This window comes from Polistes dominula, unplaced genomic scaffold (genome assembly GCF_049000335.1).
Source record: "Polistes dominula isolate Pdom_NZ unplaced genomic scaffold, Pdom_raw_medaka contig_28, whole genome shotgun sequence".
In the NCBI taxonomy this organism is placed as follows: Eukaryota; Metazoa; Arthropoda; class Insecta; order Hymenoptera; family Vespidae; genus Polistes; species Polistes dominula.
In genome coordinates this window covers 7,112,344-7,138,006 of record NW_028300879.1, presented here as the reverse complement: position 1 = coordinate 7,138,006, position 25,663 = coordinate 7,112,344, and the positions used below count along the sequence as shown (strand labels likewise).

At 28.6% G+C, this 25,663-nt stretch overlaps 3 long non-coding RNA genes across 4 annotated transcripts; 1 reads left to right on the top strand and 2 right to left on the bottom strand.

The window, feature by feature from the left end:
- Positions 1 to 1,943: 1,943 nt before the first annotated feature.
- On the bottom strand, positions 1,944 to 3,359 carry LOC149033678 (uncharacterized). The gene is made up of 4 exons (XR_016177297.1): positions 3,135 to 3,359; positions 2,810 to 3,038; positions 2,289 to 2,715; positions 1,944 to 2,191 (listed from the first exon to the last, which is right to left on the bottom strand). It is a non-coding gene; the product is annotated as an uncharacterized LOC149033678 (long non-coding RNA).
- A 220-nt stretch (positions 3,360 to 3,579) lies between these two features.
- LOC149033677 (uncharacterized) lies at positions 3,580 to 12,089 on the bottom strand. The gene is made up of 5 exons (XR_016177324.1): positions 11,905 to 12,089; positions 5,291 to 5,436; positions 4,242 to 4,306; positions 3,970 to 4,061; positions 3,580 to 3,804 (listed from the first exon to the last, which is right to left on the bottom strand). It is a non-coding gene; the product is annotated as an uncharacterized LOC149033677 (long non-coding RNA).
- Positions 12,090 to 20,438: 8,349 nt separating this feature from the next.
- LOC149033676 (uncharacterized) lies at positions 20,439 to 21,628 on the top strand. 2 transcript variants are annotated; one of them, XR_016176402.1, is made up of 4 exons: positions 20,439 to 20,671; positions 20,754 to 20,816; positions 20,913 to 21,156; positions 21,329 to 21,628. It is a non-coding gene; the product is annotated as an uncharacterized LOC149033676 (long non-coding RNA). The 2 variants fall into 2 exon arrangements; XR_016176403.1 differs by having other exon boundaries at positions 20,443 to 20,671.
- The last annotated feature ends 4,035 nt before the right edge of the window (positions 21,629 to 25,663 follow it).

Sequence of the window (25,663 nt, the reverse complement as noted above, 5' to 3'; positions counted from 1 at the left end):
AAATACAACTAAAATCGTGGACTCCGCAGTTAGTTTGTACTATTTGTGTTGAACAATTAAGGCAGTGGACATACCGCAAAAGACAATCTCTACCTTTTGGTAGACCTATGATTTGGAGAGAGTAAGTCAATCATATTGATGATTGTTACTTTTGCTGTATCAATATGAAAGGTTTTAATGCTAAAAATAAAAATAAGATAGCCTTTCTTCCAAGTTCAATAACTGATCTCAGCTCAACATCGTCAGAACAAAATTTACAGCGTCAAGAGTCAAATGAAGTTTTCGAACCAATTTGAAATCAGCCACAGAAATTCACACAAGGTAAATTAAATGATTTAATTAGAGATTTAAATCTTTCTAAAGAATCTGCTCAACTTCTTGGGTCTACACTTCATGCAAAAAACCTGTTAGCTCCTGATACAAATTTTGCTTGGTATAGGAAGCGTGAAGAAGAATTTGTACCTTCTTTCAGTCAAGAAGAATCATTAGTTTTTGCCACAATATTCCTGATCTCATTGAAATATTAAGAGCGTAATATGATCCTGGAGAATGGAGACTTTTTATAGATTCTTCGAAACGGAGTTTAAAAGGTGTTCTTTTACACAATACTAATCAGTATGCTTCTGTTCCTGTCGCTCACTCTGTTCATTTTAAAGAGACTTATGAAAATTTGGAAACAGTACTAGATAAAATTAAATATGAAGAACACGGTTAGCAGATTTGTGGGGATCTGAAAATTATAACTATGCTGTTAGGTCAGCAGTTAGGATACACGAAATATCCTTGTTTTTTGTGCGAGTGGGACAGAAGAGCACATGAAAAGCATTACGTTCAGAAACAATGGAATCCTCGTACAAATCTCAAACCTGGAACCAAAAATGTTATACGAGAAAATTTAATTGATCCTAAAAAAATTTTATTACCTCCGCTTCATATTAAACACAGTATGATGAAATAGTTGGTTAAGGCATTAGATATAAAGAAAATGATAGTTTTAAATATTAGAGTAGAAAATTTACAAGATTATCAGATGCCAAAATAAAAGAAGGAGTGTTCGATGGATCACAAATTAGATCTTTGATGACCGATGAAAAATTTGATGCAACACTAAATACTACTGAATTAGAAGCTTGGCTGGCATTCAAAGATGTTGTCAACAATTTTTAAGGAAATCACAAACACTCCGACTATAAAAATATTGTGGAAAACATATTAAATAAGTATAAAAAATTGGGGTGTAATATGAGTATAAAACTCCATTTTTTACATTCACATGTGGATTTTTTCCCTGATAATCTTGGTGATTATAGTGAAGAATAGGGAGAAAGGTTTCACCAAGACATAAAAACTATGGAAACAAGGTACCAAGGTCGATGAAATGTGAATATGATGGCTGATTACTGCTGGTCAATAAAACGTGATACTATTGATGATTCTCATAAAAAAATAACACCCAGACGTAATATCGCTAAACGTAAAAGATATCACTCAAAATAGCCCTGTAGCAATTATTGTACTTGATATTTTCTTTGTAAGTTTTCAAATATAAATATTTATAATATAATTGATTTTTTCTTAAAATTTTAAAATAAACATTTTTTCCTTTTTGTAAAAGAACCTGATGTGATATAGTAATTATGTAGGTACTTTTGTGCTCAAAATACTATAAATTAGTGATATTTTTCATTCAAATCAAAACAACGTTCACAAAGTTTTAATTCGTTGGCTGGTTTAATATTAATAATCGAAGATCCATCAAAGAATTCATCTAACATCTTTGAAAGGAAGAGAATCACCATGGTTATATCTGTAAAATAAAATAGAACAAAACGATAAGTTATCTAGAATATAATCCAAAATCATGTTAAAATAAAATCGAATAAAATATAAATAAGAATGAATACTTACAATGCATTCCAATGGAACGAAGCTTAATGGCATCACGGTGATGCACACCTCGCGTGAATCTAATAACGCGGTATAAACGAAAATAAGAAACTATAAATGAGTTTTTTTATCGCGGAACCGAAATTTCATTATACGACGAACAAAACTGACTCTAATTCGCGCTTGATTTTAACTTATTACTCGCCCGATCACTGATTCTACAACTAATTCAAAGACTGCATTGCACGCAGTTTGATGATACCACTATAAACACTGCACATATTGCTTTGCGCACGATTGCAATCTGAAACAGAAATAAAAAACAATACTATTAATATCATTACTATTACAGAAAACCATTAAGATTTTTGAGACATTATTTAATATAAAAATACACTTACTTTAAATCTTTATTGATGAATGCACAATGGGTCTCCTTTCCTTAGGATGACGATGACAATGCACAAATAATGACTATAAAACTGCATTATATTCAGTTAATTCAATTAACACTAGATTTATGGACTGAGCAAATTTGATTCATTTCAAACTTTTTTTTTACATATATATAAAATAGAAATATTTTAAATTAATTGTATTTTAATAAAATTTAAATTTAATTAACTTTAAAGTAGAATATTTTTTTAAATTATATGGTAATTTTAATTGCTGTAATGAAATATAATTAAATATTTATTCCTCTCCTCTACCCACTTTTTCATTTAAACAATGTTTATAAATTTTTAAAAAATAGTAAACAAATCTAGTGTTAAACGAAATTCTAAATGAATTTAATGAATAAAATTTGAATATTATTCCAACGATGATCTGAAACACAAATAAAAACAAGATTATATAAATAGTTGGTATATAAAAATTACTATAATTATTGAAAAAATGTTTAGTATAAAAATTGACTTACGTTTTTTCTTCATTGATGACTACAGGATAGGTATCCTACCCTTAGAATGACGATGAGCACAAGTTTAAACCGAATAAAAGAAACTTGCGAGTTTCTTAATCGAGCAAACAAAACTTAACCATGCGACGATCTCGACACTGAATCTACTTGTCGATTTTTTTATATTTTATTTTAACACGATGCAACACACGAGAATCTCATTGCCTACGCGCTCGATTGCAATGATTTTCTGAAACAGAAAAAGTAAAAGAACAATTAATACCATTGTTGTAATAAAAATCAATTGCAATTATCATAGAAATGTTTGATAGTAAAATATACTTACTTTTAGTCTTCGTTGATGACTGCAGGATGGGTATCCTACCCTTAGAATGACGATGTATAAAATAAAATTAAATAAAAAGTCTGAAAAGCTTAAACATACTAAAGACTATATTACAATATTTCCTGTAAATCATTTCTGAAGGCAGGGCACACATTAAAACCATTAAATATTTTTAATAAAATATTTAACGGTAAATTGAAAACAATAATTTAATAACCTATGAGAGTTGACATAATTAAAAGTTAAAGTTATTAAATATTTGTGAAATTTATCAAAGTATGCAACTATTTGCTTGCTAAATTACATACCAAGTATGTAATGTTAGTAAAACTATTAATTAAAAATCTTTAAAGTTGTCTAAATAAAACAGTAATTGTATTAGCAAATTCAATAAAGAGTAACATAAAAAATAAACCAGTTTTTAAACCATTCTACGCAATGAAAAACTTTTTAAACTATTAAAATCAAAATAATAACGTTAGAAATAAAATTATTTAATAATTTAATACGCCTCATTTTCGTTGATGTTGTCTTGTTGAAGGGGATAGAAGACGAATACGAGGTACGTTACTATGTAACCTTGCTAGAGGAGATCTTGGGAGTGTCGAACGCTCGGCTATTATACCTATGTTATTGGCTGTTTACGTTTTGTCGTCGACACGAGAAATACCTGGAAATATAAATATACATTTATAATAGCTTATATGTCGAGTGTATTGTTTTCTTACTCTTCCGCTGTTTCACTCTCACTTCTTCTCACTCACTCTCAATCTCTCACTCTCTCTGTAGTATTTCTATATGCCAAATATACTTAAACAAAAAAAATAATGCTCACCTTAATGTATATAGAGAAGATAAAAGAGCTGCCACAAGGTTAAAAGGTTAGGTATGTGAATTCGTGGTGTAACTCTCCTCATGTTTAGAAAGCTAAAAAAAAAAAGTAAAATATGAAAAAACTCACGTATAAAAATTTTGCATGTAGCTATCATTTGGTATATAACATTTGTTAAATATCATTTCATTATATAACATGATATTATATCATTTGATATATAACATCATTTAATAAAAGGAAGATGATTTTAGAAAATTATTTGAAAAAATTACCTGAAATTAACGAGATAACAAAATCCGAAAAATGCGAAAATATTGTGCAGTACCTTTTTTTCCACCTACAATAAAAAAAAATTTCGAATGATTAAAAATAAAATATAGGAGCATAAAAATTATCAAAATATACTCAAAAAATCAAAATTGATTCTTATATTCTTTATATATTGTAATAGGAAGGCGTGTACCATACAAAATATCTTTTAATTATCTGATCTTAATGGGACGATGATACTCTGATATGGTCTCCACGAACGACGTCAAAGAACTAAAAAACATGGACGACGGTTTTGATTGGCTAATTCAGTTTTTTGAATTTTTTGAATATGAAATGACCAATCACAGCTTGCTACATGAACGGAATCTGACCTTCTTCATGATCACGATAATCAAATTACATGTGATAATTTATTTATTAAATAAATTAAAAATCATTTCTATTTTTATAATAAATGTACACGACACTTATAAATATTCTAAAAATAATGAATGGAATAAAGACAATGTAGACATTAAGAAAACTTTGTCGTTTCGCACAAAAGAATACAATCGTATAGAAGAGAATTGTTGATATAAAAATGCCTAATATGAAATGCAGCATATGAAAGAATAAATTCCCAAAATCTGTATCGATAAAAAATCCTTACAATTTAAATACTTTTAGAGATGCATAAGATGTACATTGTTTTAAATATATTTACAATAACGTTTATACACGATTCACACGAAGATCATTCTACATAATCTTCTATGCTATGAGATACTGTTTTTAGTCAACATTATCTTTATTCTATTCATTATTTTAAGAATAATTATAAGCAACGTGTACATTTTATTTGTAATCGAAAAAAGAAACATAAATTTATAGTATATTAAAATTATTGTCTATGTAATGAACGTTAAAACATATTAAATGTTTAATATATATGCATATATATAGAAACAATCTGAAATGTAATATGGGTATATTAGAATAATAAAATGATTGTTTAAAGAATGAGAGTGCTTATTCTTATTTAAAAGCTCATTACATATGATCTAAGTACCTTCTACTCGAGATTCACCTTTAGACTGAGTCATTGTCTTCTAAAAAAAAATACTCTTTTTTAATTTTGCTTATCCCTTTTTGTGCCGACGACCATGTATCGTTATATAAGCGATGAAGTTCTTGTTTTCCCATTGCAAGACAGCTCTATATCAAAATAAATTTATAAAATGTTATTAGCGGTCTCATTTCATAGCAAAAGAATAAAAAAATATTTTTTTACTTTTACTTTTTGTTATAATTTATGCTGGTTGGTGCCGATGCTGTGTAGACGCTTGAGCGATAAGATAGAAATTCTATACATATTAAACGATAATTTATAGGGATTGTAATCGGATTCTTTTCAGGATTTTTATCAGACAATTCTAATATTACACCATGTATCGACATAAGGAGACAAATCTTTTTTTTAGTCTTTCTTGGTCTTGGAAAAGAGCATTTGTTAGTAGTCCTTATTGGAAAACCGTACTTTTCGTTTCAATTACAATTAGTCGTCGAAAATTTTGTCAGTTTTGTTGATACATTTTTACAAAAACTATACCCTTTACGGGGATATGCATGACGCAGAATTAGTTCGAATTATTGACGCGTTAGAAGTAAGTGATGAAGATATTGTCAGTGATGACAAATTATCGGTTCGACGCTTGCGTGCATCATGTAGTTATCCTTTAATTCTAAGGACTAATATTAGGTAATTTATTAAAAATAAATGAAAATAAAATAATTATAATTCATACTGCGTAACCTAAATCAAATTGATCAACCGAAAATTAGTGCAAATATTGTAATGCCGTTTTCGTTATGCCGTAGCTGTACATTTTTACAAATAAACCCCACTCCAAAGAAGTTATCACTTCAATAAATAAGAAAAAATAAAACATGTGTGCAGATCACACGTGTTAGAAGTGAAACCTTCAAAAATCTAAGTTTCGAGTGAATGAGACGAATGCACACTTTCAAGAGTAAAATAATTGTAGGATTTATTTATTTTAATATTATTGCCATATATAATAAAGGTCACCGGTATGGTCTTTGGGGGGAATAGCTGATAAAAAGTGCACTTTTCCAAATTCAAGCAATAAAAATGGAATGCTGAATGTGATAGTTATAAACAGACACAAAATCGTAGGATGTTTATCAAAGGAAATATATATAATTCATCAGAAATTAAGTAAATATAAATAATCCTTTTTTGGAACTCATGTATCCAATTTTTTTTGTTAGTATGGATTTCTATTTCCCGTTTTCATCTACATTCTTGCGCTGTCTAACAAACATTTTAGGATAATAAAAGTAAAAACATTACGAAAAACATATAGAAAATACTGCTGGACTGAACGAAGGTTCTGCTAAAATGCAATGAGAGACCTAATAAGAGATATTCTCTAGAAATGTTTTTTTTAACTCTGTAGCCTACCACACTTCGAGACCCTTATTATTTATAACATATCTCGTCCTTATTCTTTGAACCACAAACTTATCTTTCTAAATACTCTCGCCTAAATAAAGATCTGAACAACGAAAAATCTAAAAAACCCATTGAATCGTATCGCTTTCTCAGCTTATCGAACTGTGTACACTACGAGTCTTAAATTTCAGCCCCGTGGTAAAGTCCAGGGATTCACGCTGGGCGTTCAACATCTTAAAAATGTTTTTATTTCATTGAAAAATTAGTATAAGTTTCTTAAATACGCAAATATTACACTTAATAACATAATTTTCTTGTATGCATTGGTCAGTACATGTCTTTGGATATTTTTTATAAAAACATATAAAAATCAGACATATTTTGTTTATGAATCAAATATATTTTATAAAGAAGCAAAATAAAAATGTGACAGTAATTTACTTGCTTTTGAATGGAATTTGTAAGCTGCTCCAAATGTATTCTACAATGTTATCTGATTCTTTTCCTCTGATCTATCTTGTAATCATTCTTTTTTGTAAAATATTTCAAACAATACAACAATTATATATTTTATGTATTTTAATATTTATTTTAATATTTGCAAAATAAAGAATTTAATACTAATTTGTCAATAAAATAAAAACATTTTTAAATAGAAATAGAATAGAAAAATAGAAAAGAGACGACACGTATATATATACCTTCCAGACTCACACAAACTTACACACTTATACAACTTACAAAGACAGACTTCACACCTTTTTTCTTTATTTCGACCGTCGGTTCGTTTGGACCTTATAATTTTGTCGCATACCTACGTGCTCCTATCTGTTTATTCTTCTACCCTTCTATCGCTCCTACCTACAAACATTTCGAGTATCGAAATTATTCTATATGTGTTCCCGCTTCGTAGGATGCAGTCGCACACAAACACACACGTATACAACCAGAAGCGATAACTACGAAGCAGAGCATAAAGAGACCGAAAATAGGAAAAACTATATAACTATGTTCTGTCTCATTGCATGCTACGAAGCGTGGACACGTATTCTTTCGATACTCGAAATGTTTATAGGTACGAGCGATAGAAAGGTAAAAGAATAAACAGAGATACGCACGTAGGTATGCGACAAAAGTATAAGGTCCAAACCAACCGACGGTCGAAATAAAGAAAGAAGGTGCGTGGTCTGTTTTTATTTTACCAAACGTGGTATTTCTTTTCTATTTAAAAATGTTTCTATTTTATTGAAAAATTAATATTAAATTATTTATTTCGCAAATATTATAATTAACAATTACGAAATATATAGAATATAATAATTGTATTGTCTGCAATATTTAACAAAAAAAAAAAAAATGAAATGAATATCAGATACATCAGAGAAAAAAAATTAAGCAACATTGTAGAATATTTTTCTTATAAACATCCAAAGACATGTTTTTTAATTATAATGTTTGCGAATTTAGGAAATTTATACTAATTTTTCAATAAAATAGAAAAATTTTTAAATAGAAGAAACTAGACACGATACAAAAACAAATAAACTTTATTTACTTTATATTTTCAATGAGAATAAAATAATATAACTTGTTTTACAAATATAGAAAAATAAATATAGAAAATAAATTTTTAAAGAAATTTTTAATATTATAAAATAAAACAACGAAAATAGAAATATATTTTAAAATCGTTATAATTCAAAATCCGATGGAACGAAAAAAATACGACCAGAATTGTTCCTTTCTTTTACAGCATCTTCAGGTATTAGTTGCAACACAAAAAGAAATACTTGTGTGAGTTAACCCATAATAAAGGTATCTCACATTCACAGAAAGTGTGAAAAGTGTAAGAGAAAAAAAATGCATCTACCTGAGTTTCAAAAAAATATATATTATATTTACTTGGATTAGGACGGCGTATCATTCTTTCGACAAATATTCTACAATTTTCGTCTCTATGTATGGCTATCGCATTTAGCATTCCATCTTGATGGATAGAATTTTGAAAATATTAGTTTTTGTCAGTTACCTACACCCCAAGGTCGGTTCCTTTTCATGAGAAAAGAATTATAAAAAAAAACAGGGAAGGTCTGTTGAAATTCGATCTACATTTATTATCTTTATTATCGATGCGATAATATTCATGCCTATAGTTTTTTTTTTTTTTTTTTACAACGTGTCATATCTTTTCTATTTCAAAATGTTTCTATTTTATTGAAAAATTAGTATTAAATTCTTTACTTCGCAAATATTATAAGTGCACTTTTTATCATCTATTCCACCCAGAGACCATACCGGTGACCTTTATTAAATATAGTAATATTATAATAAATAAATCCTATAATTATCTTACTCTTAAAACTGTCCATTCGTCTCATTCTCTCGAAACTACGATTTTTGAAGGTTTCACTTCTAACACGTGTGATCTGCACACATGATTTTTTTAAATTCAAAAGAACAAACAAAAGAAAAGAAGTCGGAAGAATTGAGTATGTCGGATATAAGGAAGTAAAATCTTATACTTGAAAATAAATTGTAGATTCTAACGTATACTTTCCAAAACATTGTGCTTTAATTTTTAAGTGTATGGTAAAACATTTAATTACACGTTAACATTCGAGCAGTTGCTTTATTTAGAAAAATATTGTTTTTATAAATTTAGGAACAAAAAAACATTAAAAGAAAAACAATGTAGAGTTTATTCAGTATGAGAAAGTAATCTTACTTGAAAATAAACAGTTTCTATCGTGTATTAACTAATATATATACTTTAGTTTTATTAAAATATTAAATACAGACATTTTATTTATTAATTATGACAATGAACTTAATAAAAATTCGAATAAATTTATAATATAATATAAAATAAAACATAAAATCAAGTTTATTGACCTTCGTGGGACTTATATGTATGTTTCTTTTGTTTTTCGTTATTTCAAATGTTGAAAAAAGAATGAATATACTGAATGTTTTATTACTATAATTACAACAGGAGTTCTATTAATTAATTGCTGAGACGTAATATATATTTTTCCTGTTTTGAACAGAAAATATTATTTGAAAAACGAAAGTGGAAAAAAAAATAAACACTTTTTATGTTTATTTTTAAATTGAATAAAATTAAACAAATATATGTTAACAACTAAATAATTGAATAATGTAATGTCTGTAATTAATTTAATAGTAGAACAGTAGTATTATATAATAAAATGCGACTGTGTAAGAAATTAACGAACGACACACGCGTATTCCTGTAAAATCTTTTTTTTACGAACAATCTATAAAGGGCAATTTACTCTTATCTTTTAATAACTAAATACTGAAACTATCAACAATAAAACATTGCAATTTCTACTTCTACTAAATCATCTAATATGTGGATATTGATAAAATTCCTCGCAAAAGAAAAATAAATATTTATTCAAAATTGCAAAAAAAAAAGTATCTAATATTAAAGGTATTAACATATTAAAAATAAAAAATATATAATTCATAAATTATTAGATTTATTATTAAATTTAAACATATAAATGTACCATCAATAATACAATATATTTCTACTTCTACTTCTACTTCTAGCTAATCAGCTAAAATGTATAAAATATTGATAACATTTTTCGCACAAAAGAAATAAATATTTATTCAATATTTTAAAAAATGCATAATTTTAATAGTATTTAAATTATAAAAATAAACATAATAATTATTATTCGATTCATTAAAAGCGGTATTTTTGACTGTAGCCACTTATCAATCAAGATATGAAAATCTTGACTAAAAAATAATATAAAAAATTGTACCGATAAAAGAAATTCAGGAATGAACAGGAAGCAGTGTTTTGTGCCGTATGTGAATTATGTATATTAAAACAGAAGAAATTGAAGAACGTAGAATAACAGACACTATTGGAAGTGAGAATATAGATATTTTTATAATAAGATGATAATTTTCTTGGAAGTAAGGCTACAAAAAAATATTATTCTTTCTTTTGTCCGCGTTGTATAGTATAAGAGACCAGTATATGTATGTATGATGTGTACGTTATGTAGTATGTGTTTGTGAATATACGCGCGTGTACTTACAGCGAAAAACAAAACACGGTCATAAAATCGATTATCTGCTATGTGAAGAAAAGAAGAAGTAGGGGATTTCAAAGAAAAAAAAAGTTAACGAAAAAGATGAGAATAAATGACAATAGACGATAAAGTGAATAAAGAAGGGATAGTAGTTAAAATAGGAAATTAAAATGTTATCATAATGTTAACATATTGTGTGTATATCGTTTTCAAATTTTTTTTGTACTGAATAGATTGAATTAAGGAATTAAAAATAAATTTTCTTGGTATGTTACTAAGTTAACCAAGTCATCATATATTATTTTCTCCTAACAAATGATTAACGAAAAACAAAATTAATGTCTACAGTTTGAGAGCGTAAAAATCAGACGAACATTATTAGTTGCTATATATATACGTGTGTGTGTGTGTGTGTGTGTGTGTGTGTGTGTGTGTGTGTGTGTGTGTGTGTGTGTGTAAAGAAAATCACGACGCGCGTGTCGCCGCTTCTCTTATGGTTAAGATCTTCATTACCGATGTTAGACAGATGGCGATGTAGGGCATATAGCATAAGCGCGATAATAACGGAAAAGATAAAGGAATTTGTATCAGTAAAGAAAAAGGAATATAAGCATGTATATGGTATAAATAAATCTTATGTTCTACAGAAAAACACAATTGAGTTCTATACTAACCTAAAAACGGAATAAGAAAAAAACATATTACATATACCATACACATCTTACCTTAAAAAGTGCTTTATTTTTCGGCATTTTGTTATTTCAAGAATCGTGTATTATAATAATTTGTAAGGAAAACAGCTTTTTAAAAATCAATTATGTTTACAATTTTTTAATGATAATTTATAATAAGAATTATTTATGAAACAGGCACTAATTTTAAAATAGTACCTAATGAAAATAAAAATTTAAGTCAATTTTTGTTTGATGATTCATCAGTTTGATATTTATCATTATTTAACGATTATTTTTTAAATAATACTTTAAAGGAAAATAAATTTGGTGATAATAGCGACAAACAACATTTTAGAATTAAGTAATATTAGTATACATAAAAAAAAGCAGCCAAAGATATTTGGGCTCTGAAATAACAGAACGCCGCATGCAAAATGTTAAGTAAGCTTCTTCTCACCTTTTCTGTAGTAGCTGCTCATGGATTGAGGCCTCCGGCACATACAACATTTTCAATAACCAATAATAAAATAATACTAGTCGCAGGTAATATCAAATATTACTAAAGTATTTTTTCTCAAATTTGATCATGTTTAATCAAAATTATTCTTGTTTGTTAACGATAAATTCGTATAAAAAAAATTCACTGATTTTCTGTAAAACAGATAGACACTTAACAACGAAAACAAGAAACGTAAGACTTAACAGGACAAACAAAAATGGCTCGCTTCATCTCTTGATCCTTTTTATAAACCTATGCCGGTCCCCACTTCCAGGCAATTACTTCTTTTCTACAGCGAATCAGTTGTTAGGATATGCCCACTTTGTTCCTCATTGGATACTCATAGTGACGCTCATGACGCTCATTGGCTTAGAAAACTAACATGATCTGACAATTGCCTTCGATGACGGTACTTTCAAGAGTAAAAGATAAAAAAAGAAAACTGTTTGTACGTTACAATAAAGATATAATTTTCCGAGTAAAAAGAAATTTGTGTGATAAAAAGGGCCGCATAAATGTAAGAGTAAACGTATCATACGTAATAAGCTTAACTCCTAGGTAATCAACTAAATATCTAGATATTCTGTATATTATCTACTAGGCACTCGTTAAAATGAAAGAGAGATTTTTGATAGAACAGCAACGTTTTTCTACGCTAAATCTGTATTTATCTATCTATCTATAAATTTAAAAATGTAGATTTCGTTTGTGCCTAATCGGAAATCTTCAAAAATACTTTACGGATTGTCTTGAAATTTTGACACAACGTTGCATTCGCATACAGCTAGGTTTTTAATACATTAATTTATTTCTAAAATAAGTATTTAATTTAATTATTTAAAACAAAAATTGTTTATGTGGCTATCGATTTCATTGAGTTCGCGGCGGAACATTTGAACCTATGTAAATATGTTCACGTGGAACATTTGAACATATGTGAGAGTGAGAGAAAAGATAAAGAGTACGTGTGTGCGTGTGTAGAAATATTTCTAAAAGTATCGATAACATCTGGGAAATGTCCTTATTGTGTGCGGCGATTGGATGTATGTGTGCGTGTAAGTATTCCGGCTAAGAAAAGAGCGAGCGTGTATTATTTTATTTGAAAGATGTACTACCTCCTTTAGTAATATTGCTTTGTGTATTATGAATGCGCCAAAGTTTCCCGAACTTACCACCGATCCGAAAGTATCGGAAAGATCCAGTCTTTAGCTTGTTGGGAATGATCTGGAGGCTTTGAGAAAGAATGAAGGAAGTAGCGAAAAATAATGGTGAGGGTGATAAGTATGTAAAGATAACGCAAAGGGAACCAGTGATTGTCTTTTTGATTCGGTGCAGGTTAACGACGAGTGTATTACGTATGTATTAGGGCTCATTTTTCAATATATATGTTCAATTTTTAATTTCATTTAAGGCAGGATGATTCTACTTTAGTCGCTCGAAAAAATAGGTATTTTTGTCAATTTTTTATTAGAAAACTAAGAAAGATATTGATGTAGGGTTTGTGTGCTTAATAAATATACTCTTAAAGTACATTAAAAAAATTTTTTTATTTATTTTATACGCTCTATATACATGGGAAAGGCCTTTGAACTGAACGCCTAAAAATAGTCTAGCCTTTGCGGTGTTGTAAAAATCTTGACATCGGATTATCTAAAATGAAAAACTCGAATAGTTTTATGTTTACAAAGACTACAGCAACCGGTGGTAGCAGATTTTTTCATTTACAAGCAAAAATAACAAAGTGGCGTTCAGTTGAAAAAAAATTATCAAAAAAAATCTCTTTTTTTTTTTCTCATTTCTTGCCAAAAAAAAAATAGTTAAAATGAAAATTTTTTTTTATAAATCTGCTACCACCGGTTGATATATGTGTATAGGATTATGTGGTAAAAATTTCAGACGAATCGAATAGCTAGTTTTGGAGATTTTTACAACACGCGGTTTAAAAATGTGATTCCGAGAAAAACGCATTTAAAGTTTTTTTAAATACTTTTTTTACTCGCGCACGGGTATAATCGAGGGACGAAAAAGTAGAGTTAGGATGCTCTGATCGTTTTGAAATTTTCAGAGAGTATTCTTAAATATATTTACTTACGAATAATCGAAAAAAAAAAATTGGAAAAAAAAAAATTACAAAGTAGAACTCTGCCTTAAGAAATTAAATTTTCAATGGGCCATAAGGCAAAAAAAAAGTTTAAGAATCACTGGATTACACTAATAAATGTAATCTAAATTTAAAAAAAGTGTAATCTAGATAATTATATCATACGTTTTGTAAATTGATCTCTTTAATTGTAATAATTTTTTAAATCATTTGATTCTTTTTATTATAGTTTTTAAATTGATTGATGATCGATTCTATCAACTAATTTCTTAATTATCTAATAGTATTAACCTAATCCTTTAGATATAAAAAAATAAATAACATTATATATTAATTAGCTGTGCCCTGTCGACAACGGTGTGTGCCGCGTTGCTGTAGCTTAGTCTAATTACCACGTTGAGCACCGTGCTCATTTTCAAGGAAGTCCCCTCTCAGGCCACGCGCGCCGCTTAGAAATCATCTTAGTATCATGTTATACGCTGTCAGGCAGGAGTGGCTGACGCGGCCTAAACGGAAAGAGTCTAGTGTCCGCCACCGATGGCGGACATGGCGCTTAACGTGTTAAATAGAAAAGCAAAAAAAAAAGAGAAATCATAAATTTCTAAAATGTTACATCTCCCTCTTCCGAGACAAGCTTTTGGCTCTTTAAGGGAACTTCAATCTTTCCGTAAACGAAAAGACGTATAAACGGCATTTTTCATATAGAGGATAACTTAACTTCACCCCTGCCCCCCACACCATTGAGAAGACAACACAAAATAATTAATTTCAATTTCAAAACAATGTAACACAAAATTAAATATTAGAAATACTCAATTAAGGCCTTATTCTATTTTGACACTTTCAAAATTTCGAATTTTTTTTTTTTTGCATTTTTCGAAAGTAAATATATTTAAGAATATATAGTCAAAATACTAGAACGATCGGAGCATTTAAACTGTACCTATTAAACGCTACTATCTGAGCGCGCTACTTTCTCCTAGCCGCTGTGTGTACCGGAGCACGTATATGGTGGGGTAGTTGTAGGCGATAAAATTAATATGTAGTTATTTCTTTATTTTATTTCCTATTTAAATACGCTATCGTAGACGATAAGATTATTATTGAGTTCTTTATTTATTTTATTTCCTGTATGAATACGCTATCGATCTTAGTAAAACGAGGCGCGACGAAAACTGTTGTGCAGTGTAGTGCCCTTTCAGTGGTTTCGGATTCCTATGTAAACACATTTATGATATAAATATGTGAAAAAAGAAAGAAAGAGTTCAACCGATGCTCGACCACAACATATGTATTGTCCGATCGGAACGGACAGCTGGTGCAAGCAAATACTTCAAGACTGAAGCTACCAAAACTTTAAATAATTTTAAACATCCGCCTACTTTTTCTAAAGACGTTCAAGAGGTTTTAAAACCCATCTACGAGGACTTGACAAGAGAAGATTTGCTGCAAAGATGTCTCGGCGGCAATACTCAGAACAACAACGAAAGTTACAACTGCTGCGTCTGGAGTATTGCGCCAAAACATTGTTTCAATGGAAAAGTAATAGTCGAAATTGCAACATACATTGCAGACAGCTTGCATATTTAATGAAGGATATCAACCTGTATTAAAAATAATGAATGTCATGGGGATGAAAATTGGCGAGAACGCGAATTGTTTTGCCAGCGTAAGCGATATATCCACCGTGTCCACTTAGCTGAACAACAGTCGTTGGAGGTTTCTAAGGAGATGACGTAATTCAACGTAAAAAAGCTAAGTCACAAGAAATGGAGTTATTAGACGATGTGAAAGGAATAATGTATGGCCTAGGCATTGCTGATTAAGTGTAAGTCACATTTGTTTACGTTTTTTTACGAACAAAAACTTTGAACGCGTTTTTCTCGAAACAACGTTTTTGAACTGCTTGTTGAAAAAATCTCAGAAACTACTATTCCGATCCTTATAAAATTTTAACCACATATTCTCTAAACCTATCATTATATCCCGTACCTTGATTATTGCCAAATTCTAATTTTTACTATATTTTTTGGGCAAAAAATCGAAAAAAAACATGTTTTTTTTTTCTTTTTTTTCGTCCGCCATTTTGTTATTTTTGCATAAAAATTAATAATTTAGGTACGGAATATAACCACTAGTATAACAAACATAAAACTAAAGTATTTTTTGGTTTCAGATGGACCGATCTTCAGATTTTTTCAACAGCGCACACTCACGTACTTTTTAAAGACTCCTGTTTGAGTGCAATTTTTGTACCTTAAAAGTGCTTGAACCAATAAAAAAAAAAAATTGATTTCATCCTTAATGAGTGTGTTTAACAACACAAACAAGTTTTACATCAATAAAAATAATAATGTTTTAAAAAAAAATTCATAAAAATAACGTTTTTTTTAGGCGTTCAAAGTAGAATAAGGCCTTCATTTGAACTAATATTTTTGACTGGTAATATAAATTAACTTGAAATTAGAAAAAAATAATAATAAATACAAAATTTTTTATTTTTTATTTTTTTTTTTTAAGTATCTTTTCAATTTTAATTTTTATTAAACAAAATGCTTTGAAAAATATTTAGAAGTTTAGAAATTTAGAAAGCGCAATGCTACGAGTCTTTCTTCGACGAGACGAAGAAACACTTTAAATTTTAGTTTAACTTTTAAATAATTCTTGCGTCTTTTCTGATATTCTTTTCTATTTTTATAAAAAAATTTAGAACAATTTTATGTTCATTTTTGGAAGGATAAAAGATATTCGAGAATGAAAAGAAAAAGCAGTTTTTTCTGTTTCGTATGGATAGGAAGAAACTTTAGACGTATAACGGAGAGCGATTACTATTAAAAGTGTGCATACAAGATGTTTTGAAATATCTCCAGCCGATATCCTTAAAAGTAAACCAAGGAAAATATTCTTTCTTTTGTCGAGATCTGATATTGTGAGTATGAGTACAAGAGAGAATGATTTGTTGTATGCATGGCAGCAGCGTGTACGACGCTGCGTGCTTATGGCGTACGTGAGCAAAAGCAGAACGATCATACGATCAATTGTTATTCGAGAAGATGCGAAGTGGAAATTCGAAAGAAAGAAAAATTTCAGAAGAATAACGCTTCAAAAAAATGACGAAAGATGATTAAGGGGAATAACGCGTATCATATATGTATATATATATATATATTTATATGATATGTATATGAATATGTATATGATATGATATGAAATGAAAGTACGAGCGCATGGATGGTATTTTCTTAGAAACTACAAAGAGCATGTGTTTTTTACGACAAAAGATTCCGCTAACCATAAGTAATACGACGAATAACAAAAAGCTAAATATACAGCGTTGTAAGAAATAATTTTGTTAATATATTGAAGATCGCTGAAGAAATATTTCGTTTTTCGTATTACTTTGCTAAGGACTGTTGATAAGTCATTCCAATTATCATAAATAATTGGAAATACTTATAATTCATACTAGGTGATTTAAATAAGACTGTGATCAAATTATAATTATTCCTATGTATAAATATTGTTTTCAGAAGAGCAACATTTTTCTATTTTTTTTCATCATGTTTTATATGGATTTTATTATAGTATGATTTTTACCAAATATTAAAATATCATTACCAGTACTTTATTCTCTCTTTATTTCGTAAAATACTGTTGCATTTTGAACTTTGTTAATATCTTTTATAGTTTTGTTTTTATGAGCTTTTTCCCAAACTATAGTAAATAATATACCATAATACACCAAATTATATAAATATATCATATTTAAACTATTTAAAAAGAAAAAATCATTTGTGCAGATCACACGTGTTAGAAGTGAAACTTTCAAAAAATTAAGTATCGAGAGAATGAGACGAATGCACAGTTTCAAGAGTAAGATAATTGTTGGATTTATTTAATATAATATTATTACCATATAAAGCAAATGGCACCGGTATGGTCTCTGGGTTGAATATTATGAATAAATGAAGTTGATAAAAAGTACACTTTTTCAAATTCAAGCAATAAAAATGGAATGCTGAATGCGATAGTCATAGATAGACATCACAATATAATGCGATATAAGGGAAATATAATGCGTTGTAAAATTAAGTAAATATATAATATCATTTTTGTGAAACTCAGGTATTGTAGGCGATAAGTCGTATTAGGTTACAATTTCTTTTTCTTTGTAAGCGATTTTCTGTCCTTTGTGTTCTCTTTCTTATAACAATTGGAAAACCGTTGGCGGTTGCTAAGGAGATAACCGTTGATGGTTGCTAGGGGGAAAATCGTTGGCGATAACAATTGAAAACGGTGGAGTCCGAGTTTTTCCGATTTTAGCCCCCACCTCTATCCACCTTTAGTTGGGACTTGAAGCCAATAAGATTAATATGTTCCCTGCCTCTCTCCAAAAGGGCGTAGGTTAACTTTTAGTATAAAAATATACGTAGTTAAGGTTAGTTAAGCTCTTCTCAGTGATCCCATTCGTACGATAATTATCGTACGCGTCACATAATTTGAAGCCTTGTACGATCTAAAATTCAGCCTGTACGATAATTTTTGATTTTACGATAATTCGATCTGAACATAATTTTATCGATATGTCTCGAAGTTGTTTTTATTTTTATTTGGGAGTTCGATGAGTCCACCACAATTTCAGAAAAAATGGAACTTGATGACCATTTTTTTTTTAAGTAAGTTTATCGGTATATAGGGATTCTGATTCGAGATTTCGAATCTCGAAAAACATAGACTCGAAAAGAATCATCACTGTACCATCTGCTTTCTGCTCCCTCACTGCCGTACCTACGACTGCTTGTTTGAACTTGAAGACTAAAAAAAAAAATGGAAAATCCGAAAAATTCAATGTGCCAAATCTAGAATTCCAAATTTTTTCTGTGCGTACGATAATTTTTCTGTGTGTACGATAATTTTACGGCCCTGTGTACGATCAGACGAGCCAAAGTCTCTGGGATCACTGGCTCTTCTCCTCTGTCGGATAAGTTGTTAGGCTCCGTCTATAAGTAAATCTGCGTCTATTTCATAATCTCTGTCTGTAATTCTTTGTATATTTAAATTCTATCAGTTATTAGTTATATTTTATTTTTCTGTACCTATTATTATTTACTTTGATATATATCCTTGTTAATTATTTATCATTATATTATATATATTCATCATCTTCTTATTTCTTTCTTATTTTCGATAACACTCCACAAAGTGGAGTAAGTAGAGAAAAAGAGACAAACATTTAGGATTGAGTCTGCGAGAGAATGAGACAGAATGTAGCTATATAATTTTTCCTATTCTCGTTTTCCTCTTTATGCTTTGCTTCGTAGTTATCGCTCCTGGTTTTATATGCGTGTGTTTCTATGCGACTACATATTACGAAGAATTGAAATTTTGAAATTTTTCCCTGAAAATATTTATACTTTTTTTTATAACAAAGGTATAGTTATTTCTAGCGGAAATATTTCTAACTCACAATTCTTTAATTTTTACTTTTGTTTCACTTTTTTCAATTTAGAAAATATAATGTACTGGATAATTTTAAAATTAAAGGCGCACAAAAAACATGGTTATTTAGTATATGTTATTACAATTTATATTAAAATTTGTATTTTATCAACAAAATAGAACAATTTTTGTTTTAAATTATAAATAAAAATTATAAATTTTTTTTTTAAATAAATCTTAGCATCTTAGCATTCTTTAATCTCATCCGACTGGTGCAGCACCAGCAGGAGACTTTTAAGTATATACTAAACTATATATACTAAAATATCTCTGCTAAAATTTACTGCTTACACAGATGTACAGTGAGGATACAAATTTTAACGGTTTGTTTATTATTAAATTAAATTTTAATTATCATTATATTTATAATTATTTCAATTGTTATTGATATTGTTATTACTATTGTTATTATTATTATCAATATCAGTAGTAGTATTTACTAGTTACTACTTACGAACTCATTTTCTGATTTTTTTGGTGATCAAAATTTTCTCCTAAAATTCTAATTCTTGTTTAGTTTCAATAGGCAAATATTGAGTAATGTTCTCGACATTCGTGGTAATTTTCGCTGAATGATCTTTATAAAGATCTTTTAGATCCACGAGAACCATACTCAGTAATTTTAATACATATTTAAGGTAGTTTGAGCGTTGGGTAACGTACCTAGCGAGGGGCCCCAAGGGGGCTTTAATTTTTATTCAATTAATATTTAAATTTATGGTTTAATTTTTATTTAGAGATATATAATATTGACTTTTAAATGAAAAAGTGCATACATAAATAAACTTAAAAATACAACAATTAGTAAAATCCACATTCGCCTTTCTTAAGTGAATGTATATGTTACGACCCTGGTATCGGAAATCTGGCAACATCGCAATATAGTCATAGCGTCAACGGTCATATGGTCAGCGGTCGTCGTCGGCGTCTGTCTTTCGGAGCAGATAGTTCAATTCGTTTTAGTGCAAGTGTTTTTGTTAATACAAAATGTCATCAAAACCTCGGATATTACGAGGAAAGCGTAAAGGGCAGTTTGTAAAGAAGAAAATGCTGCAGAAAATAGAACAATTTGTTGTTAATTCGAAAGGGAAGCAAGGAAGAAAACTGCGGTCTACCGAAAATGAGGTTAGGGCTCCATTGTAATCAAATAATATCAAACTTTGAATGCATTTACCAACGAATATTAATTTATTCATATTTGTTAAAGGTTTCGCAAGTCGCTGAGATTCCAAAGGAAACTTGTTTAAATGAAGAAGTCCATGAAATTGAGGTATGTAAATTATATTCCTTTACTATAATTATAACTATATACATACATATTTGTATATTGTAAATTGCAGAGATTAATTAATAATTGATTTTAAAGGTTGAACATCACTTATATCAAAAATTTACTGGACGAAGAATTGTTGAAATGGATAAATTAGCAGATGAGTTGTGATGTATCCAATGTTCCTTGCCGTTGTCTCTCAAATTCTTACTAAGCGAACAGCAGAAAGGAATAGCAAGCAAATTGATGGTTCAATGCAATTATTGTAAAAGTATTAGAATCATAGAGAAAAGTTCAACATCTTTAAAATTATATGACTCAAATTTGAAATTGGCAATGGGTAAGCGTTCTTAAAATTTATTAAATCAATTTTTTATTCGTAAAGTACTACTACTACTACAGAGTGACCCAAAAACTTCTATACTTTATCTAGTTCTTTATCAACTTCTCAACCTGTAAACTTAGCATGATAATAATTACATCAAAAGTAATATTGAAAACTTATATTTTAGGTATGATAGATGCTGAAATTGCCGAGACAAAAGTCAATACCCTTATTTCTGCCCTAAACATACCAACAGTTAACCACACATCATTGAAAAGGTATGAAAAAAAAGTTGAGTCAGCTATTGAAAATTTAGCTGCAGAAAGCTGTTCGATTGCCATTGGAATAGAGAAAGAACTAACCATACAATTTGAAATGAATAAGTGAGAAATGTTTGCGACTTATTTATTTTCCATTAATTGTATTATATATTTCTCAATTTAACAATTATTGCAATTGTTAAATTAATAAATTGTACATAACACAATTTGTATATTATTTCAACGAGATTGTAATAAATACCGACTTATTCAGAAATAATGAAATTGTAATAATAATGAATATGAATATATCAAATGGCTATATAACAAGTATGTATATAACAAATTGATAAAAAAAAGTCGTAGTACTTATTTTTTTATATTATTTTGAAGTAGGAATAGTTATTAACCAAAAAAGCTTTATAACAAGCATGTGATACTAGTAGCTATACCAAATTATTATTTTTTTAAGTTACTATAAAAAAGATAAAAATTACATAAAAAGATTATGCGGTTTTTTTTGTATGAGCGTTGAAAAAAATGTGAAATATATATATATATATATATATATATAAATGTGTGTGTGTGTTTATTTATGCTATTAGTAAGTTCGTTTTCACTTATTATTTTTTTTATATATTTATAAAAAAAATTAGTATCGCTTGTTGCATAATAAACCAAATTTTAATTAAATGTATGTTTTTATTTTATTCCTTAATTTATTTTAATGAAAATATTTTACTTTTCTTGATTTTTAGTACATTTTTATACTAATAATGCCATGTAATTTTTTCTCGTGAAAAATAACCTTACATATTATTTATTTCAAAAATTTACATTTCGCTTGCAAACATACTAATATGTTTGTATTTTAATTTTAACTGTTTTCAATTCACCGCTATTTTTTTTACATTTCTAAGTGCGATGTTGTCAGATCTTCAACGCATGTGCAAACGACGTTCCTCAACGCGTAAATACCTGGCTTTTCAATGATTTTACTCATTTTGTTTATAAATTAGCCTGGCTAACTGTCATCATTTTAAAACAATGAAATTTTGATTAAAAAATCTTATAACTTCACCTTCATTTGTAAAAATCAGTTATTTTAGAAGAAAGCTATCATGTATTATGTATGCTGCATCCATAAGAATTCACGTTTAAAGTTCAATTTTTTATTTTCATTTTTTTTTTAATTTACCTGGCAACTTGACTGTTTTTTTGTCCCAGCTTTAAAACAGTTATTTCAAGAATATATTATAAAAATTTCAAGACAATATATCATTTTATAAATATGCGCTCGAACTACCTTAATTATAATGTTTACGATTTAGGAAATTTATACTAATTTTTTAATAAAATGGAAATGTTTTTAAATAGAAGAAACTGGACACGCGCATGACGCAAACAAATAAACATTTTTTGCTATTATTATATTTCCAATGAAAATACAATAATATAACTTATTTTAAAAATGTAGAAAAAAAAAAATTTTTTTTTAATTGAAGAAATTGTGAATTATAAAAACGAAAATGAAAAATAGATTTTAAAATCGTTGTAATTCAAAACTCGATGAAACGAGAAAAATACGACAAAAATTGTTCTGTTCTTTTTCAAGCATCTAAAGGAATTAGTAGCAACAAAAAAAATTCTTTTATTTGCTAACCCATAAGGATATCTCTAATTCACAGAAAGACTATCATCTATCTGAGTTACAGAAAAGGATATATTATATTTACTTAGGTTAGGACAGAGGGTATTCTTCCACTGACAAACATTCTATCATTTGTGTTTTTATCTATGGCTATCACATTCGGCATTCCATCTTGATGGATAGAATTTTGAAAATGTTAGTTTTTGTCAGCTACCTACATCCCAAGGTCGGTTCCTTTTCATGGGAATAGAATTATAAAAAAATAGGAAAGATCCGTTAAAATTTGATCTATATTCATAATCTTTATTATCTATGCGATAATATTCATGTCTATAGTTTTTTTTTTACCAAACGTGTCATATCTTTTTTATTTCAAAATGTTTCTATTTTATTTAAAAATATATTGGTATTAAATTTTTTTCGTAAATATTATAATTAATAATGTATTGTTTGAAATATTTTACAAAAAAAGAATGATTACCAGATACATCAGAGAAAAAGAATTAGAGAATACTGTGGAATAATTAAGGAGCAGCTGACAAATTCCATTCAAAAGCAAGTAAATTGCTGTCACATTTTTATTTTGCTTCTTTATAAAATATATTTGATGCATAATGACAAAATATGTCTATTAAATTTGATTTTTATATGTTTTTATGAAAAATATCGAAAGAGATGTACTGACTTATGCATATGTGAAAATTACAGTATAAATTGTGATATTTGCGTATTTAAGGAACTTATACTAATTTTTCAATAAAATAAAAACATTTTTAAGATGTTGAACGCCCAGCGTGAATCCCTGGACTTTACCACGGGGCTGAAATTTAAGACTCGTAGTGTACACAGTTCGATAAGCTGAGAGAGCGATACGATTCAATGTATTTTTTAGATTTTTCGTTGTTCAGATCTTTATTTAGACGAGAGTATTTAGAAAGATAAGTTTGTGGTCCAAAGAATAAAGACGAAATATGTTATAAATAATAAGGGTTTCGCAGTGTGGCGCAGACTACAGAGTTGAAAAAACATTTCTAGATAATATCTTTATTAGATCTTTCATTGCATTTAACCAGAACCTTCGTTCAGTCCAGCAGTATTTTCCATATGTTTTTCGTAACGTCTTTATTTCATCTATCCTAAAATGTTTGTTATATAGCACAAGAATGTAGATGAAAACGGGAAATAGAAAACCATACTAACAACAAAAATTTTATACCTGAGTTTCAAAAAAAGGTTTATTTATCTTTACCTAATTTCTGACGAATTATATTTCCTTTGATAAACATCCTACTAATCCCTTCAGCATTCCGTTTTTATTGCTTGAATTGTGAAAAGTGCACTTTTTATCAGCTATTCCACCCAGAGACCATACCGGTGACCTTTATTATATATAGTAATAATAATATAATAAATAAATCCTACAATTATCTTACTCTTAAAACTGTCTGTATGTTATATATAAGTATGGTTTTCTATTTCCCGTTTTCATCTACATTCTTGTGCTATATAACAAACATTTTAGGATAGATGAAATAAAGACGTTACGAAAAACATATGGAAAATACTGCTGGACTGAACGAAGGTTCTGATAAAATGCAATGAGAGATCTAATAAAGATATTATCTAGAAATGTTTTTTCAACTCTGTAGCCTGCGTCACACTGCGAGACCCTTAGTATTTATAACATATTTCGTCTTTATTCTTTGGACCACAAACTTATCTTTCTAAATACTCCCGACTAAATAAAGATCTGAAAAACGAAATATCTAAAGAACGTATTGAATCGTATCGCTCTCTCAGTTTATCGAACTGTGTAAACAACGAGTTTCGAATTTGGGACCCGTGTTAAACTCCACCAATTCATGCTGGGCGTTCAACCTGTTTTAAAAATGTTTTTATTTGATTAAAAAATTAACATAAATTTTTTATTACGTAAATATATTACAATTATAATATAATTTTTTTGTATTCCTGGGTCAATACAAGTCTTTGTATATTTTTTATAAAAACATATAAATATGAAATTCAATAGACTTATTTAAATCTTAATGAATCGAATATATTCTATGAAGAAGGAAAAGAAAAATGTAACAGTAATTTACTTGCTTCCGAATGGAGTTTCTCATCTGCTTCTAATGTTTTCTACAGTGTTGCCTATTTTTTTCTCTGATGTATTTTATAATTTTATAATATACAGAGTAAAATATCTTTAACAAAAGGATTTGAGAAGTGAGTAGGAATGATGACAACACGCCCATATTCTTTGCAAAACTATAGGCATGAATACTATCGAGCTGATAATAAATATTAGGAATATAGATCAAATTTCAACGGACTTTCTTTGTTTTTTATAATTTTGTTCTCATGGAAATGATCCAACCTTGGGAGTAGGTAGCTGACAAAAACTAACATTTCAAAATTGTACCCATGAAGATAGAACATCAAAGATAATATTAGAAAGGAATCTGAAAGAAATAAGATATGAAGACCGCGAATGGAAGGATCGTGCTCAGGGACGGGAACAATGGCGGGATTTGGTATTTGCGGCAATGAACTTTCGAGTTCCTAACGCCAATTAATAATAATAATAATAAAGATAGAATATCGAATG